Genomic DNA, 18,743 nt, shown 5'->3' with positions numbered 1-18,743 from the left:
CCCACTCTTGGGCATATACTCGGACAAAAGTATAATTCAAAAAGATATACACTCCTATATTCATATTCACAATAACCAAGACATGGAAATAACCTAAATGTCCATCAACAGATGAATGGATAAAGAAGATGCAGTACATATATACAATGGAATATTACTCAGCCATAAAAATAATGAAATAATGCCATTTGCAGCAACACAGATGCAACTAGAGATTATCATACTAAGTGAAGTAAGTCAGAAAGAGAATGATAAATACCATATGAGATCACTTATATGTGGAATCTAAAATATGGCACAAATGAACCTATCTACAAAACAGAAACAGACTCACGGACATAGAGGACAGACCTGTGGTTGCCAAGGTTGGGGGTGGGGGAGTGATGGGTTGGGAGTTTGGGGTTAGTAGATGTGAACTATTACATTTAGAATGGATAAACAACAAGGTCCTACTGTATAACACAGGGAACTATGTCTAATCTCCTGGGATAAACTATAATGGAAAAGAATATTAAAAAAATAATTTATATATATATATATATATATATATATATATATATATATATAAAACTAATTCACTTTGCTGTACAGCAGAAATTAAACACAACACTGTAAATCAACTATACTTCAATTTTTAAAAAATAGAGAAAAAAAACAAAAAAGAAGCAAGGCAGAAGGGCTTCCCAGAAATGGTGGAGAAGGCACATTATGTATGAAATCATGAGTACTGAAACAGGTGAAGAGCAATCTAGGTGTTTTGTTTTATATGGGTCAGTCATGAGGCCAGACAATAGACATCTTTAAAAGCCAGGCTAAGGACATAGGGCCTTCCAATCAATGTAATGGGGAACCTTTAAAGGCTGAGCAGGGTAATGCCTTATAAATAGCTTTTTGGGGAGAATAATCTGGCAGCCTGGAGGAACTTGGACTTATTACGTGGGACAGAGTTAGAAGGCAGAGAAACTAGACAGAAATGTCTTATTCCAGGTTGGTTATTCTTCTGCTGGAAAAAAAAAAAACCCTCAGCTTCCAACAAACTGCCTTTCATTATGACACAAAAGCCATAAAAGTAGTGACGTATATAAAAGCAGTACAGGATGTTTTAAGTGGCTTTATGAAATCAAAACAGCAGTAGGTAGTTAAAATTGGAATGTCCTGCATCAGGTTATAACCCTCTGAGTCTGGGAAGTTGCAACAGCAATGCAATCATATTTTTATAGCTCATCCTCGTCTTTTCACTCAGATAACTGAACTATGGGTGGGTGAGAGGGGAAAATCCAGCCGAGCAAAGGATGAGAGTCTTTGAATTTCAATGGCCACAGAAATGACCAGATTGATAAAAGAATCCTTACTTCCCCAAATCAGAAAGACGTGTGCTGTGAAGGGGTAAGATTGATACTTGGGAAAACAGGTTCCCTAACAAAAGAACATGATTGGTAGAAAGCAGTCACATCTGGCACTTTGATACCTGTGACTTCATTTCGTACCTATCTCAATTCTGCGCAGGACGATTTTCACAAACTCATAGATGTGGAAGCTGGGGTTCAGAGAATTTGAGAAACTTGCCCATGGCCGAGCAGTGAAGACATGGTGTCCCTGAATGTTTCCCAAGATGGATGCTATCTCTCATGTGGTGTCTTTTGAGGCCACATGAAATTTTTCATAAACTTTGATCTCTTTGCTGGTCTGTGAAGACGAGGTATCTTTCTGAAGCTACCAATGCGGGTCTCAGACTGGAGTGTTTCGTTTCATTTGTTCACCTATGACTGAGACAAATCCTGCTCGGGGCTTTTAGAAAAGACTCCTTTCTATTGGCAAAGTTGACTGTCTAGGGTCTTTTGTAGGCTAGAGATGGAGGTAGATGGCTCTGATGATGACACGATCCGGTGAAGAATGGTTTGCTCAAGATAAATGATTTGCTTGGTACAATGTGTTCCGAGAGATTTGGGTATTAATGGGTATTATTTTGCATGATACACACCGTGAAGACTTTCTTTGATTTTGCCCCCTATTCCATCCCAGCTTGAGGTTAGCAAAGTGCTAACTTAAAAATTATTGTATCAAGGAATAAAGGGCAGATAAGATATTTGAATATATATGATGCTCCCCAAACTAATTAATTTATACTGATACCCTCATGACCCAAGGAGAAATCTGAGGCCTGGAGTGGTCATGTCACTGTACATGAAAGGCAGCTCACAGATTGAAAGCTAGATCGGCCTAACCCTTAACACCCACACTTAAATGGCCTCATCTAACCCCTGCCATACACATTCTTCTACTTGCACGTATACACAAAGATGCTTTTGATTTGGTAGCATTCAATTCTGTGAAGACGGACAATGTTTATATCTCTTCGTGGGTTAGTTAATGGAGAGAATAACGTAGTTTAAGTCAACTATCATGTTGAAGTACCTCCAAGAAGCTATAAGAAAGAGAAAACATATGAGAGTAAAAGGGTTGGAAATGAAAGTATAGGCCCCATGGTCAGCCAGGGTTTGCCTCCTCACTCCATGATGTACTAGCTGAATGAGAATTGTACCTGCCTGTAAGGTGGTGGTGAGAATAAAATGACGTGATGCATGTGTGCTGCTCCGCTCTGGGCCTGGCACCTACTAAAAGTTCCAATCATGATAGATATCACAGTAGTAACAGTAATAACATAATATGTATTGAACACTTACTATGTGTCAGGCATTGTTCTAAGCGATTTATGCACATCAACTCATTTGGTCCTCATGACAACCCCTTGAGGTAGGTATTTTTATTATCATCTTCTATTGTAAAGTTGAGGTAACTGAGGCATGGAGATGTTATGCAGTTTGTCCAAGGCCTGACAGCTGATAAGTGGTACCCAGTAGTGGGACTCCATAGTCTGTATTCTTAACCACTATGCTATGTGTCTTCTCTAGTAGTTGTGGAAGACCACTTGTAGAGTACAAGGAAGTGTCCAGTTCCTACAGTTAGAGGCCAAATCTGTAGGCCATTGTAAACCAAGCCAGGGAAAACTTTGGGGTGCAAAGGAGGGGCCACATCCCATTGAAAACATCAGCATGGCTCATGAAAGACAGGATTTGAGATAGGCCTTGAAGGATGAGTCAAGATAGGTACAGATGAACAGATAGGAGAACATTCAGGTAGCATGACTATATAAAGAACAGTTTGAACTCTGCTACATGGGACTACTCAACAGATATCTCAGTCATTGGGTTGCAGCCCACCTGACTTCCCATGAACTATACGGCATGATGCTGGTGTCGGGTTCAGACAGATCTACATCAAATTCAGCTCTACCACTCATGAGCTGTGGCTTTGACTCCTCTATCTCAGTATATCAGTCAGTAAATGGGGTTATCACACCTCAAAGCACTGCCATGGTTCTAAATGAGATGCTGTAGATAAAGGGCCAATGGTGGGTTTCAGTAAGTATGGGCTTCCAGGTCAGGTCCTTGCCATGGCTTCCAAGTGAGACCTACGCAAGTTCAGAGTGAGAGCTGCTGGGTGAACCTGAGCTTACCCAGCCAAGTATATTGTATATGTCAATTGTGATTTGGAATTCTTGCTCTGCACACCTTTGGGGTATCTAGACCTATATCACGTTTGTCTAGAAAACACATCCTAAATCACCTCTGAGAGTTTCTTCCCCTATATTTTTATAAAATTCTTAGAACTTCTGTCATGGGAGACAGTGTTTACTATTTCTGAAGGGCACCTTTTTGTGCCCTTCAGAACTACCTTACAAGCCTAGGGAAAGGCTCTGATATACCACTTCTCACCGGCTCATGTGACATGAGCCTCTTAAGGAGGGTTGCCAAATAAAATACAAGATGCCCAGCTAAACTTGCATTTAACATAAATAACAAATATTTTTAAGTATAAGTAATACTGGGATACACTTATACTAAAAAAAATTGGTTGTTTATCTGGAATGCAAATTTAACTGGGTATCATATATTTTTATTTGTCATATCTGAGAACTCCATTCCTAAGGTCTAGGGGAACTCTACCCAGTGGTACAGTTTTGGAATCAGACAGATCTGGGGGTTCAAATCCTCATTCAGTCACTCATTGGCTGTAACTTTTCACTTCACCCCTGTGAAGTGAAAACCCCTTGTATTAATCACGATAATTATAGGTGAAGATACTCCTTTTAGAGACACTGAAAAGATAAAGTGAAATAGCATAGGCCAATACAACTGGTATACCTCCCAGTGCATAAAAGAAGTGCCACATCTGTGAAAGTAACTTTGTGTGTTTGCAAAGCACTTTGTCAGTGTTATTCCCAGAAACTGTACAGACTGATTGTGGCTACTTTTTCCCCAAGGCATTAGCTCAGATGTCCAAACTCCCACTTCAGAGCTTTCTCTGATGTCTCTGGGAGACTCCCTCACATGAGTCATTGTTGTCTTCAGCCAACTGGAGGAAGACTCAGAATGAAATCAAATCCCAACATTTGCAGCATGGTTCATTGCCATGGCTTGCTTTCAAGTAGAGTCCTTGAAAGCAGGATTCCTCAGGAAAGCCTTTTTCTCTTTTATGATTTTGTTCCTAAATATGGAAAATCCATTTTAAGTGAAGGAATGAGGGGTATGGTGGTGGAGCCGGGATCAGTCTCACCCAGCACGTAAAATCTACAACAGCACCATCACTGAACACGAACCATGAAGACACAAACTCCAGAACTCACACCAAATACTCAAGGTGTGTGTTATGCCCAGTTCACAAAGGAAGAAATCGAGGCTTGTTGGAGTTATGTAATCTTCCCCCAATCGCATAGACTGTAAGTGGCAGAGCTGGGATTCAAACCCAAGCCCAACTCACACCAAAAGCCACTTCTTTTCTACCACCCAAGGGTATTTCTTGTTTTCCCCAGTTTTCCTCAGCAATGATTAAAAAAAAAAAAAAAAAAAACACAAACAAAACACAAAGCATCTGTTTCATGAACCAAGAACGTGGCTCTTCTGACTCCCTTCCCTCCCATCCCAACCCCTGAAAGGGGAAAAAGAAACAGTGTCTTGTGAAATTTCTACCATATCCTTAGGGACTGCAGCCACAATGCCTGGATTGCTCAGACTTTCACCTTCCACGTTTCCTCAGCCACAAAAGCCATTCATTGCCACCACAGCCCCAGCATAGCTGGTCCCTTGTTCGAAGCCTGAAAAATCCCCTCAGGCTCTTACTTCAAGCAGAGGGGCCATGCCAGGTCCTGGAGGTACTAGTGATCTAGAGGAACAGGATCTGAGACAGGCCTGTTTCATTTATTACCACATCGTCTGGAGAGAGAAACCCTGTCATCCTGATGAAGATGAGCAACCTGTCCAGCTAATGGCTACCGGTTGTGACGTGACCCATACTCAGAGCATAGGGTGTCCTGATGTGTCCACAGAAACATAAGAAAGAGCAGAACTCGGTTCTGGGTCTACCAGTTGAGTGCATCTGGATAACTATCATGGTTGTCATTACTGTCATGGTACAGTAAGTTCCAGGCACTAGGGGACTGCTTAAACATGAACAAAATACATTAATCCCCCCTCTTCCTCATTAACCCCGCTCCACCCTACAGTCTGGTGAGAGACACAGACTCACAAAGAATATGAGAAGTTCTGAGAGAGAACACAGGGAGCCCCGAGGGAAAGCTGGCTGTGAGAGACCTCAGGGTAGCTTCCTAGATGAGACACCATCTACGTTGAGCCTTGAAGAAAAAGAAACAACGTTCCAAACAGACAGACTAGAGAGCATGTTCTGAAGAACAGATGCAGAGTGACATCATTAAGATGGTGACATAGGTTGTTCTGAACTTCAGAAAATCTATGAGAAGACCAACTGACTACTATCTGTGGACAAGAGAGTACTGTAAAAATCCTAGAACACGGAGGTGAGGCTGAAGTATGCCGTGTAACACAGAGAATGAGATGGGCCACGTTAGAAGAGTAAGAAGCACAGCTACACTTTGAGGGCCTTGCCCCTCCTCCAGACTGGCGTAGCACCACACCAAGAGGGCACCCCACCCCAAACCTACAGTTCCTCTAGTGGTGAAAGAGCCCAAGGTGGACATCCAGCTCCCCCAGCATTGTGGGATGCTTCGCAGGAGGCCCACTCGCGTCTCACTTCATATGGATTGTGAGGGAATCTGTGAAACTTGAACACTGGGGATCAGGTAGTGATGGAGGAGAATGAGGCTTACAGCAGCCAGTGCTTGATCTTGGCAGACCAAGTGCCTACTGAGACAGTAGCCGTGTATATCCCAGAGGCACTGCTCATCTTCAGAGCCAATGGTGGCCCAGTTTGAGCAGGGAATTCATCCAGGAGTTGGTCTGTCCAATTCAAGAACCCAAATAAGAAGCTATGTTGGCCTTGAAGCCAGTTCAGCCACTCCCCTTGAGCAGGGAAGCTGATTCATAGCCTCTCCTACTGCTAAGCGTAGCTCCCATTCCAACCTGACCAGGAAGCCTGAGCAGAGCACATGGAAAGCTGCTTAGCCTAGCAGCACTTTCGTGGAGAGTATGGCCAGTGGCTCTGCCCATCTACAGAGCCAGGGCAGTGGCCCCATCTGGACTTGGTACACGGTCCTGCATGATTTGGTCCCCAAATAAAGAGCCTTGCCAGCCCTGGGGTCTATTCTATGGCCCCACCTGGGCAGGGAATCTAATTTACAGCCTTACCCACTATTGAATACATCCTCCAGCCTGCATAGCCAGGAAGCTTAACCAGAGTTACTGGGAATCTGTAGCTCATCCTGTAACCCTGATTACAGTGGAATCCAGCTAGTGGTCTCGCCTATTTGCATAGTCAGGGCAGTAGCCTGTCAGGCCAGGGAACATGGTACATAGTTCTGCCTAATTTGGTCCCAAACAAGGACCCTACAGCCTTGGGGCTGTATGGTGGTCCTGCACAGGTAGGGAAACTAATCGAAAGCCTGACATTGCTGAAAATAGCCTTTAGCCCGCTTGACCAGGGAACCTAACCAGAGCACATGGGAAGCTGTGTAGCCCATCCTATGGCTCTCCATACAGCAGCACTTGAACAGAGAGCACAGCCAGTGCCTCTCCCTGTCTGCAGAGTAAAGCCAGTGGCACCTTCTGACTGGAGAATTCAGTGTGCAGTCCTGCCTTACGTGGGTCATTTTACAACCAGCTGTGCCGATCTTGGTGCCTGTTCTGTTACTCCACCTGGGCAGGGAAGCTAATTCATAGCCCTACCTACTGCTGAGTATAGTGTCCAGTTCTGACCATCTAGAAAGCCTGACCAGAGAATCTAGGCCACTGCAGAGCCTATCCTACAGCTGCACTAGTTCAGGGAGCCAAGCCAACAGTCTTATCCAAATGCTCTCGGCCAGTAGCACGCCCCCACCCAACTTTAGAGCTTGGGCAGTGGGCTTTCCCCCAAGTAGACCCAGACAGCAAGCCCCACTGCTGCTGGGATGCTACCAGCTGACATGTCCAGAATGCCAAGCTAAGCTGACTATAAAGAACTGTCTCTGCCAAAGTGAAAATGCAAAGTCTGGAAGAGGGGACAACTTACTCAAATGCACAGATACCAACGTAAAGAATCAAGGATCACGAAAAAGCAGGTAGACACCACCAAAGGAAACCAATAAAGCTCTAATAATTGACCCTAAAGAAATGAATATCTATGAACCGTTAGACACAAATTTCAGAATAATCCTCTTAAAGATGTTTAAGGACTACAAGAACACCAGACAGACAACAAAAAGAAATTGGGAAGACAATGCATGAACAAAACAAGAAGTTCAACAAAGAGATATAAAACATAAAAAAAAAGACTCAAACATAAATCCTAGAGATGAAGAATACAAAGGATGAACTGAAGAATTCACGAGAGAGCTTCAACAGTAGACTCAATCATGGAGAAGAAATAATCAGTGATCTAGAAGATAGAACATTTGGAATTATCCAGTCAGAGAAGCATAAAAGAAAAAGGATAAAAAAGACTAAAGAAAGCCTATAAGACTTATGGGAAAACATCAAAAGAAACAATAAGTGCATCATGGGAATCCCAGAAGAAGAGAAAGAGACATAGTATACTTAAAGCAAATCTGAAAATTTCCCAAACATGTGGAGAAAAACAGACATCCAGATCCATGAGGCCCAAAGAACCCCGAATAGGTTAAACATGAATAGGGTAGCACTACACATTAGAGTTAAACTGTCAAAAGTCAAAGTAAAAAAAATAATTTTGAAATGAAACAAAGTTACATACAAGGAAACCCTGTAAGATTATCAGCAGATTTCTCAACAGGAACTTTTCAGGCTAGGAGAGAATGGGATGATATAATCAAAATATTGAAAGAAAAAAAGTCAACCAAGAATTATATACCCATCAAAGCTGTCCTTCAGAAATAAAAGAAACAAGTTACATACAAGGAAACCCTGTAAGATTATCAGCAGATTTCTCAACAGGAACTTTTCAGGCTAGGAGAGAATGGGATGATATAATCAAAATATTGAAAGAAAAAAAGTCAACCAAGAATTATATACCCATCAAAGCTGTCCTTCAGAAATAAAAGAAACAAGTTACATACAAGGAAACCCTGTAAGATTATCAGCAGATTTCTCAACAGGAACTTTTCAGGCTAGGAGAGAATGGGATGATATAATCAAAATATTGAAAGAAAAAAAGTCAACCAAGAATTATATACCCATCAAAGCTGTCCTTCAGAAATAAAAGACAGATAACAATTTTCTCTAACAAACAAAACCTGAAGGAGTTCATCACAATCATACTGGCCATAAAAGACATGCTAAAGGGAGTTCTTTGCAAGTAAAAAGATGCTCATTAACATTATAAAAAAAAATATATGAAGGTAGTGTCAAACTCACTGGTAATGGTAAATATATAGTCAAATCAGATTCTCTAATATGGAAATAGTGGTATGTAATTCACTTACAACTCTACTTTAAAAGTGAAAAAACAAATGTATTAAATATAGCCAGGACTACAATAATCTATTATTGGATATACAATATAAAGTACGTAAATTGTAATATCAATCAACTAAAATGGGAGGGGGGAAGTAAAAATGTAAAGTTTAGAAGTGCTATTGAAGTTAAGTGGTTATCAGTTTAAAATAAGGTGTTAAAATTTAAGATATTATATGTAAGCCTCATGGTAACCACAAAGGAAAAGCCTGTAGTAGTTGCACAAAAGATCATGATAAAGAAATCAAAGCATACCAAAAAAAAAAAAAGTCATCAAATTACAAAAGACAACCGCAGGGTAAAAGGGAATAAAGGAACTAAAAACAGAAAATGTTTAACAAAATGGCAGTAGGAAGTCCTTATGGATCAATAATTACTTTAAATATAAATGGGTTAAATTCTCCAATCAAAAGACACAGAATGACTGAATGAATTAAAAACAAGATGCAAAAATATGTTGTCTACAAGAGACTTTCTCTAGCTTCAAACACATACCTAGACTGAAAGTGAAGGAGTCAAAAAAGGTATGTCAAGCAAATGGTAACAACAACCAAAAAAGCAGGAGTAGCTATGCTTATATCAGACAAAATAGACTTTAAGCTAATAATGTTAAAAAAAATGCAAAGCAGGTCATTATATAATGATAAAGGGGTCAAACCATCAAGAGGATATAGTAATTATAAATATTTATGGAACCAACATTGGAGCACCAAAATATATCAAGCTGTACTAACAAAACTAAAAGAACAAACAATAATAGTTGTGGATGTTAATACTCAACTCTCAACAATGGATACATCATCCAGACAGAATCAATAAGGAAACAGATTTGAACAATACTATAGACAAAATGGTTCTAACAGCCACATAAAAAACACTCTATCTAACATCAGAAGAACACACATTTTTCTCAAACCTACAGAAAACATTTTCTAGGATAGATCATATATTAGACAACAAGACAAGTCTTAGCAAATTGAATGATACAGAAATCATACTGAGTGTCTTCTCTGACCATAATGATATGAAACTAGAAATCAGTAACAGGAGGATTGTTAACAGGAGTAACAGGAGGAAAACTGGAAAATTTACAAATACATGTAACAGCACTCTTCCTGAACAACCTATGGATCAAACATTAAAATAAAAGGGAAATTAAAAACTATCTTAAGAGAAACAAAAATGGAAAAAAATCAAAACCCATGGGATGCATAAATAATAGTTCTAAGAGACATTTATAAAGAGACATTTATATGCACTTATAAATGCATATATGAACTAAATAGAAAGATATCAAATAAACAACCTAACTTTACACCTCAAAGAACTAGAAAAAGAACAAAGTGAGCCCAAAGTTAGCAGAAGGAAGGGAATAATAAAGATTAGAACCGAAATAAACTAGAGAACAGGAAAGGAATAGAAAAGATTTTAAAAACTAAGAGTTGGTTCCTTGAAAAGATACACAAAATTGGCAAACCTTTAGATAGACTTATGAGGAAAACGGAGAGAGAACCAAAATTTACAGAATTATAAATGAAAGAGGAAACATTACAACTGATACCTCAGATATAGAAAGGATCATAAGAGGCTACTATGAACATATGTATGCCAACCTACTGGGCAACCTAGAAAAGCTAGATACATTTCTAGAAATTAGAGCCTACCAAGACTGAATCAGAAATAACAGCAAGTCTAAACAGACCAATTACTAGTAAGGAGATTGGATCAGTAACAAAAAGAAAACAAAGCAAACAAACAAACAAAAACTACTGTCAACAAATAAAAGCCCAGGGATAGGTGGCTTCACTCATGAATTTTACTAAACATTTAAAGAAGAATTAATACCAATCCTTCTCAAAATCTTCCAAAAAGTTAAAGAGAAAGGAACACTCCCAAACTCAGTTTACAAGGCCAGTATTACCCTGATACTAAAGCTAGATGAGGACACTACAAGAAAACTACAGACCAGTATCTCTGATGAACACAGACGCAAAAATTCAACAAAATACTAGCAAACCAAATTCAGCAGCACATTTAAAAGGATCATATACCATGATCAAGTGGGATTCAAACTGAGATACGAGGATGAGGATGGTTCAACATACACAAATGAATATGTGATACATCACATTAATAGAATGAAAGATAAAAATCACATGATCACCTAACTAGACTCATAAAAAGCATTTGACAAAATACAACAACCTTTTATGATGAAAACGTTCAACAAATTAGGTATACAAGGAATGTTCTTCAATGTAGTAAAGGTCATATATGACAAGCCCACAGCTAACATCATACTCAATGGTGAAAAGCTGAAAACTTTTCCTCTAAGATCAGAAACAAGACAAAGGTGCCTACTATCACCACTCCTATTCACCATAGTAGTGGAAGTCCTAGCCAGAGCGATCAGTCAAAGGAAGGAAGGAAAGGAAGGGAAGAAAGGGAAGGAGGGAAGGGAAGGAGGGAAGGAGGGAAGGAAGGGAGGGGAGGGATGGAAGGAAGGAAGAAAGGCATAGAATTGAGAAGGAAGAAGTAAATTGTCTCTATTTGCAGATACTTGATTTTATATGTAGAAAATCCTACATACAGAAAATCCTAAAGACTACCAAAACACCATTAGATCTAATCAACAAAATCAGTAAAGTTGCAGGATACACAATCACCTTACAGAAATCAGTAGCATTTCTATACATTAACAACGAATTACCCAAAAGAGAAATAAAGAAAACAATCCCATTCACAATAGCATCTAAAACAATAAAATACTTAGGGGTACATTTAAGGAGGTGAAATATCTCTACAATGAAAACTACAAGACACTGATGAAAGAAATTGAAGTTAACACAAATAAGTGATATTGTGTGTTAATGGACTGGAAAAATTAATATTGTTAAAATATCCATACTGTTCAAAGCCCTCTTTTGATTCAATGCAAATCCTATCAATGTTCTGACGGCAGTTTTTACAGAAGTCGAAAAAATATGGATCCATAAAAGACCCCACATAGCCACCTCAATCCTTAGAGGAAATCAATGCTAGAGGCATCACACTTTCCGATTTCATGCTACCTTATAAAGCTATCAAAACGGAATGGTACTGGCATAAAAAATAGACACTTAGACCAATGGAACAGAATCAAGAACCTAGAAATAAACCCATGCACATACAGTTAATTACTATTTGACTACTAATTACTCAATGGAGAAAAGGCAGTCTTTTCAATAAATAGTACTGGGAAAAAATTGGATATTTTCATGTAGAAGAATGAAACTAGACCCCTATCTTCCACCGCTCACAAAAATTAACTCAGAATGGATTAAAGACTTAAATGTAAGACATAAAACCATAAAACTGCTAGAAGAAAACATAGGGGAAAAGTTTATTGACATGGATCCTGGCAATGATCTTAGCATATGATACCTAAAATGCAAGCAGCAAAATAAAAAACAAATTGGGTTATATGGAACTAAAAAGCTCCCGCACAGCAAAAGAAATGATCAACAAGATGAAAAGGCAACCTAAAGAAAAGGAGAAAATATTTGGAAATAATATATCTGATAACAGGTTAGTGTCCAAAATAGATATGAAACTCAAAAAACTCAACAGAAAAAAAAAAACATACCCAAACAATCCAATTTAAAAATGGAAACATTTTTCCAACGAAATATTCAAATGGCTAACAGATATATAAAAAAGTGCTCAACATCACTAATCATTAGGGAAATGTGAATCAGAACCACAATGAGACATCACTTCATGCCTGTTAGAATGGCTTCCATCAAAAATACAAGAGATAACAAATGCTGGTAAGGTTGTGGAGAAACAAATGCTGGTAAGGTTGTGGAGAAAAGGGAACCCTTGTGCACTGCAGGTGGGGATGTGAATTGGCAATGCCTCCATGGAAAACTGTATGAGGTTCTTCAAAAAATTAAAAATAGAAATGCTGTATGACCTAGCAATCCCACTTCTGGGCTATGTCCAAAGAAAATAAAATAACTATGTCAAAGATATCTGCACCTCTATGTTCATTGCAGCATTATTTACAATAGCCAAGGCTTGGAAACATCCTAAGTGTCAACCCACAGATGAGTGGATAAAGTATATGAGATGTGTGTGCATATGTATATATACATACATACACACATACGTACGTACAACAAAATACTATTTATTTCCATAAAAAAGAAGGAAATCTTGCCATTTGTGACAACATGGTTGGACCTTCAGGGCATTATGCTGAGTGATATAAGTCAGAGAAAGACAAATACTGTATCATCTCACTCATGTGTAGAATCTAAAAAAACTCTCAAATTAATAGAATGAGATCAGATTTGTGGTTTCCAGAGGCAGGGGGAATTGGGTGAAGGTATTCAAGACACACAAACTTCCATTTATAAATGCTGGTGATGTAATGTACAATATGATGAATATAGTTAACAATGCTGTATGGTATATTTGAAAGTTATTAAGAGTAAATCCTAAAAGTTCTCATCACAAGGAGAAAAATTTGTAACTATATAAAGTGATAAACGTTAACTAAACTTACTCTGGTAATCATTTCACAATATGTACATGTCAAGCCATTTTGCTGTACACCTTAAACTTATACCACCTTGCTTGTCAGTTATATCTCAATAATCCTGGGGAAAAAAGAATACATGAAAAGATCTAGGGTTCAAAGAGACATTTTTACACCCTGTCACATTCGTGTCTCTTCTGATGATGGGAGCCCCACCTCATTTTTATCAAACATAAATACACCCACACAGCTCACGTTGTACTTTCAATTTTCACTTTTGGCAAAGGAAGATTATTTATGTAATTTCATCTGTTCTATTTATACAGAATTGTGTAAGGTGAGTTATATTTGACTAGTTACAATGTATTGTTTTGTGGATGTTTAATTAAATGTTTATTCATTTTGATTTGTTTTCTTTTCACATATATAATCTAATACATCTATATTTTCCAGACCTCAAACACTTTTGCAGGCTCTTGACTTCACTGGCCCTAAGCATCCTGTATATAGGGCTGAGAGGATGAACCAGTTCTGAAAAGGAGTAGGACATTTTCAGGGACTCGCATGGCGTTGTTTGCCCAGGGAGCAGACGGTGAGTGGGGATGGCGAGGGTGGATACTTCTTGAAAGATGAGGGGAGGTGGGCAAGGGCAAAGGACATTCAGGAGCTTATATTTCAAGCTGAGGACTTCAGGCCAAAATAAACGCAGAGCCATGGAAGATTTTTAAGGATGGGGTGACGATAATAGTTGCACACTGGTTAGTGGTTTGGAGGATGCCCTAGAGGTAGGGGATGGTGAGGAGGCTGCTGCAAATCTCCAATCTCGGAAGCAGCAGAGAGACTTCCTAGAACACAAGGTGAGGACGTGAGAAGCCCGCAGAAAGGAGACAGAGCAGCTGAGGGCTGGAGAGGAGGTGGGTCTGGGGAGCAGAGTTTGGGCCATGCTGAGGATGGGACTGTTGGTGGGAGCATCTGTGTGATGTGTGGGGATCTTTGTAGCAACTGGGCTGCTGGGACACCTCATCCTTCTCAGGCTGTAACCAGAGGCTGAAGGTATCCCATTAGCGCCATGGGGCTTTTCCTTTTGGAGGAAGGAAACTGTGAGAACCAGGAATCTGACCTATGACCCTGGCTGGTCCCAAGGCCTGCCAAGTGTGCTTCTTAAAATGTCAGGAGCCGTCCCTTCTGTGGGAAATATCTTTCTTTCTCAGCCCCTGGCTTATGCAGACCCCAGGAGGGGGGCCAAGGGGTCATGGGTGATACCAGAGTCCTCACTCCCTGCTGTTCCTAAGTCTGAAAATAGGAAGGCAGGAAACTCCAGAATTGACGGTTGACAAGAACAGCTCTAAATGAGCCCAGCAGATGCAGAAATAGAGCATCTTACTCTCAGGCAAAGAGGTCTGTCATCCTGTGAATGGCAGAAATAATCACGAGGATGATATTGACGCCGGTCCATATTGATTGTGCGTTCACTGTGTACCTGACATTGTGCTAAGCACCTTATGTGTAGTTTCTCATTTAATCCTCATGACTTTATAAGGTAGGTTCAGGGAGGATGCGCTAGAGTTAGGAATAGACAAAGCTGGGATTCTCATCCAGCTGCCAACTCTAGAGCCCACTCTCATTTGACATTTCTGCAACCCTTATCCTTTTGATTCATCTCATTCAGTGAGTTTTCAACTGGGGATGATTTCTGTGCTCCTCAGCCCTCCCACCCAGTGGACATTTGACAAGATCTAAGACATACTGGATTGTCACAACTGGGTGTATGGGGTTCCTACTGGCATCTCGTAGGTAGAGGCAGAGATGCACAGAACAGCACATAGCACAAAGAATTACCCAGCCTCAAATGTCAGTAGCTGAGATACCCTGACCCAGTGACAGGGGCCAGATAAACATCCAGTCGTATCAGCACAGTTTTGGGATGAACACTTTCCTCCACCTTCTCCCCTTCCTTTCTTCTACATTCAGTTGTTGTTACTCATTTGTCCCTTCATTCAAGAAATGGCAACCCTCTTCTGAAGGTTTTTGTAGCTTCCTTGATATAAACAGGTGGCTTGTCTTCCTTTTAATTGGAAAGGAAATCACACCCTGTTGTTTTCACCTGGCTGATAACTAAACTTGGGTAGAGAACGTATTCTCCCTGAAAAAAAATTGTGTGTATGTCGGTACTTCTCTAAAATAAATTCACAATTCGGGGTATTAGCTGGAAGTCTAAGGACAGTGTTGATCTCAAAGCACCGTGCGTGCGTGCGTGTGTGTGTGTGTGTGTTGGTAGTGGTGGCAGTGGATGCCCTAAGAAAATCAGTCTGATCCCAGAGAAAACAATTAGAACCATGTGGTTTATCATTCACCACCGTTTTCAGAAGCACTGCCAAAACATTTGAGATGAAGACAAAGGGATCATTCATGCTCAGCAGCCCACACTGGGGGACAGCAGAGTCCCCTGGACGGAGAAAGGCAGGCGGTCTGCAGGCCCCCACCGTTAGGGCTTTATTAGAGGCAAACACAATTTAGAGAGTCAATGGGGGGTCCAAACACTACTGCTAGTCAGGGAAGAATCTTCCCCAAGCAGCCCCCCTCTGTGCCTGGGGAGCTCGCATACAAGGGCTCCCCACCTAATGAGTGTCCTTCTGAATGTGCAAAGGCAGAAACCCACAAGGGATTTCTGTGACTATTTAATTACAGTTGGGTCTCTTTTGTCTTACAACAGGCTGGAGTCTGCTAGTCCGGTGCAATACCGTAGGGAAGCTGTACAAAGTCTCCTAATGAGTTGGCTTCTCTGTGTTTCTGTCCTTCCCTGAGGGTGAGAGAATTGTCTACTTCGAAAACTGACCAAGTGGAAGTAGCAACCTATTGAACTTCAGGAAGCTCTAGAAGTAATGAGATTCTCATCAGCAGAGCAATTCTAACCTGGGCAGAAGAGTCTCTTGGCATGGAAATGTAGAGAAAATTCGAGAATGAGATTCACAAAGAAGAGGGAAGAGAGATGCCACTAGATTTAAGATGCTCCCCAGATCTGGGATTTTAAGCTTAGAAATAACAAAAAAGTCCTTACGTACAAAGAATGCCTGGTACGGTGGGGGGAACTTAATGTTCACTAAATGACTGACTGAACAAATGAAAGAAAAAAGGCCCAGGGGACACTTAAAGAAATAAATATTTTAGCATAAATTCCCCATACTGATGCAAAAATTCCTCCATAAATTTAAGTTAGGGGTCAAATCTTCATTTGAAATTGGTTTTTGGTTATAAAGAGTCCTTGGCTTCATAGGACCAATGGCTTTTTTTTTTCTCTTTTATACATTCTTGTTTTATACCCTCTAAACTTCAGGGAAAATCTTTGGGAAATAGTAATTTTGAGATCTTAGGGAAAAGAGTATAAGCCCAAGGAAACGATTGTTATTCTTTCCCTTGGAGAAAATTAGTGGGTAAGTGCTGAGTTGTAACAACTTGCATAGAAAGCTGAATATAAAACCCCAAACAAAGGGCAGTCAAACCCAGGGCAGCAGCTGAAGCAAGGAAATATCCTTGCCTTTTTATTTAAAGCAAAGTGACTCAGCAGGGTGTGTGGAAAGTGAAGTTTAATGATGTGAAGTTCAGAGGTTTGCATACAGTCTCCTGCTCTGCCAATGACTTGCAAGGTGACCTTGAAGAATCACGTTGTCTCTCCCACTTCCTCTTCTGTAAGATGGAAGCAGTAATGTCCGCCTAGCAAGCATTCTGAATATTTCTGAATACCAGGTAAGATAGTACCCATGGAGGCTATTTAAAGATTGTATAACCCTATAACAAACGATCTTATGGCCATCTTTTTATGGTTATCTTGTTGCAGTGCCCAACCTCAAACACCAGGTTTTGAAACTGCAATACATCTGCAAGAACTCCTCACTGTAGAAATTTTATTACTTCTATATTAACTATTCTTCTTGAACTAGAAGAAAATGATATAGGAATATAATTTTTACTGACTATCAAAATATCTACATGGTCACATTTTATTTATAGATATTGCCAAAGCAGCCATAAAATGGGAGAAAAGACTGGACCAAGAGAAAGGGAACATGGGAGTTGGTGCATTTTTTCTTTTTTTTCCCTTTTTTGTTCTTTCCTTCCTCCCTTTTTTCCTCCCTCCCTCCCTTCCTATATTGACATGACTGGCATATATTATGTCTCATGATAAAAAATGAATGAGACTGATTCCCTGATCTCAGTGACTTTGAAATTTATTGGTGGTAAAGGTCAAATCAAAAGAGGATTGAAACAAAGTATCAAATGCATCTCAAAAAAGCTAAGGGGGGCATATATCTAGGGAGGCTTCTTGGAGAAAGGAATGCCTAGTTTGGATTTTGAAGCATAAATGGGAGTTTGGAAGGAAACAAAGGGTGAGTGAGAATACAGAACAAGGAAACTCCACATGGTTCCACAGAACTGAAGGGAAGGGTGTTTATGAGCACATTCTAGGGAATAAGAGAAAAAGTAGGTAGAGAGATGCCTGATTGTGAAGGGCCTTCTCAGCTAAGAGGTGTTTTGATTTCACTTGAGGGTTATAGGGAACCATGGAAGACCTTAAAAGCAGGGCACTACTGATGTGATCTAATTATTATTTTGAAAAGTCATTCAGTCATCTATTGGAGACGGGATTCCAAGGGGGAGACTAGAGGCAGGAAGACCAGTTTGGGGGGCTGTTGCAGTGAAGTAAAAGACAATGGTCAGCCTGCAGATCAAGGAAGTTAAGGAAAGAGAAAAAGAGGGCATCTGAGTACCTGAATGTTGCACATCAGACAAGACCATTGCAATGAGTATCTGCAGGTCAAGGGGGAGCAGAGGGCTTCCTTGTGCTGCCCCACCTCAAGCTTTGACCCCAAGCACATCATTTTGCCTCCTTTAAAATGTTAATGTTTTTCTAATGCATAAAACAACAAGTTTATATAGTTCACTTTTAGACAGTGATTGTGTTTAGGGACCATACGTCTCCATCATCTGTTGGAGAACATTCCAGGTAAAGTGATAATTGGTTTGTTGGTTTGCTTTTAGAGATGGGACACCATTTTAAGAAGATGAACTTGGACATCTTCCCTTTCTTGCTTTCTGTGTATAGAAGCAAGCACTTCCATCATCTTGTGTGGATCACAGCAGGTCAAGTAAGGAAATGGTTTTAATAGGCCAGTCATTTTGAAAGCTTATCAACTTACTACAATAAAAAAATTTGTCACTCCTCCATGGATTTTGCATTGGACAATTTAGATGATGTGCGGTTAACACCTTGGTTGTAACCTACA

The sequence above is a fragment of the Phocoena sinus genome, chromosome 19 (assembly GCF_008692025.1).
Source record: "Phocoena sinus isolate mPhoSin1 chromosome 19, mPhoSin1.pri, whole genome shotgun sequence".
In the NCBI taxonomy this organism is placed as follows: Eukaryota; Metazoa; Chordata; class Mammalia; order Artiodactyla; family Phocoenidae; genus Phocoena; species Phocoena sinus.
The sequence above is the reverse complement of the archived record's forward strand: the minus strand, read 5'-3'. Positions refer to the sequence as shown.